Source organism: Pteropus medius, unplaced genomic scaffold, assembly GCF_902729225.1.
Source record: "Pteropus medius unplaced genomic scaffold, Ma_sr-lr_union100, whole genome shotgun sequence".
In the NCBI taxonomy this organism is placed as follows: domain Eukaryota; kingdom Metazoa; phylum Chordata; class Mammalia; order Chiroptera; family Pteropodidae; genus Pteropus; species Pteropus medius.
The window spans coordinates 1,665,085-1,667,026 of record NW_024348533.1 but is presented as its reverse complement, the minus strand read 5'-3'; the positions used below and the strand labels follow the sequence as shown (position 1 = coordinate 1,667,026).

General features: G+C 32.7%; 1 non-coding gene across 1 annotated transcript; it reads right to left on the bottom strand.

Moving 5' to 3' along the window:
- Positions 1-223: 223 nt before the first annotated feature.
- LOC120616707 (small nucleolar RNA SNORA72) lies at positions 224-354 on the bottom strand. Its single transcript, XR_005656661.1, has one exon. It is a non-coding gene; the product is annotated as a small nucleolar RNA SNORA72 (small nucleolar RNA).
- Between the last annotated feature and the right edge of the window lie 1,588 nt (positions 355-1,942).

Here is a 1,942-nt window from a genome sequence, read left to right as displayed (position 1 = left end):
TTTAGAGTTTCTTATCATGTGATAAAAATATAGCTTTTCTCACAGTAAAAATTAATCTGATTTTTAAAAATTTTACAATTCTTCTAATGGCACTGGTAATAATGAAATTAGCAGTGGTTATCTTAAGTTATTGTACTAGCTGTGCTCTTATTTCTTGAGGTTGATGAAAGCCACCTAGAGTCAGCCATTTCCCACTTAAGATGTATCATATAAATCAGACTTGGTTTATCACCAGCATTTATAAAACCAGACCAAGGGAAAGAAGTAGGGGCTAGGGACACATGCATGGTCTTAATACAGTGAGTGTTTAGCCTGTTAATCTGATTTTCTAAAACCTGGTGTACATGTGCCTATCTGAATGTATTAATTACTCAATTCCTTTACTATTAGAATCATAAAAGTTCTATCATCACTTTTTCCCAAACTTTTATTATCTATTTCCTCTTTAACTCCAGAAATAAGTCCAGATTAACAAAAAACCATGTTCCTTCTTCCAACTTCTGAGAACAGTTTTGGCAGAAGATAACCATTAAATGTCCAGATAGGTGATATATTTTTTAATCACATATTTGTTTTGCTGCTGTGATTATCCACATTCTCCATGCATCTAGAATATCTGTTGCATATTTATTTCCCCCCAAATATTGCTTTTTTCTTTCACAGTGTTAATTGCCTTTAGACTATCATCTCCCACTGCTACTCCACCCACAAGTCTTGAATTTTTGTGCTGATAAATGTAATTATCTTAATCTCTATTTTAATCTCTAGTGCCAGTTTATTTCCTATTCTTGTATTCAAGTCATAAATAGTGCTGCAAAAGTCTCAGATATACTCATGAGAACATATAAATTTTGTTATTTTAAAACCAAGCTTATTTCATTATCTACACTCTATGCAATGAGACAGATACATAACCAGGACATAAGTCCTATATGTATATATTTTTATGGCACATGTATGACAAATGAATGTACATATTGTTCCTGATCATCACCTTTAGTTTCCCCTGATAATTACTAAAATATTTTCTACAATTTTTCTTCCTTTTTACAATACACCTTTATCCTACATAGTATGTGGGTGTCCAACGTAATTTAGGATTGTGTTCTCTTGGTTTCAAATTTCACTTTTACATTGATAAATTCACTCTATTGCCTACCAAAAATATTCATACTAATTTCCTAAAGAATCCTTTCCTCTTGTCTATAGGCCACTTAGTATTTAGCCATCATCTACAAAATACTCTTTTCTACAATGCCAAGTATATATTTTTTGAATTATTAATTCAACAAACATTATAGGTTCAGGGGATGAAGTAGTATCACTTCTAATAGAGTTCATGCCCTCGTGAAGCTAACACTCCTGTGAAGGAGACAGACAGCAGACAGCCAGACATGTAAAGCAATTATAGAATGTGACCAGGGATACAAAGGAAATATGAAAGTTGATGTGAAAGGGAGTAATTAAAAAGAGGGATACTATCTTAGAAATGTGACTGCCAGGTGGATCTCAAGTAGAAGAAAAGGTAAAAACTAAATTAGTTTTATTGTTCTACTCTTTCCTTTCAATGATTTTAAAAAGCCTAGGGCTACATGTCTTCCCATGTGAGTCGACTAAAGTCAATGGGATTGAAAAATTTTAGAAAAGTTCTTGAGTACATTAATAATGAAGACAACAACCATCATTATTGGATCTACATCTACTTCTATAGAAACTCACTAACAGTGAAAACCCATCTTTTTTCCATGGGGCTGTTAAAAGAATCCCACCGTTTTTATGTCTGACTATTTGTTCATCTGAAGGTTATATTGGATACTTGTTGCTCTTATTTCCTCAGAACATCTATATTTACTGTCCTGTTCAGTGGGCAAAAATATAACTCAACTAGTGTTTTTTCCCCCAACTCTTTTTTTCTCTGTTATTTAATTCATCAGCCTCTTGA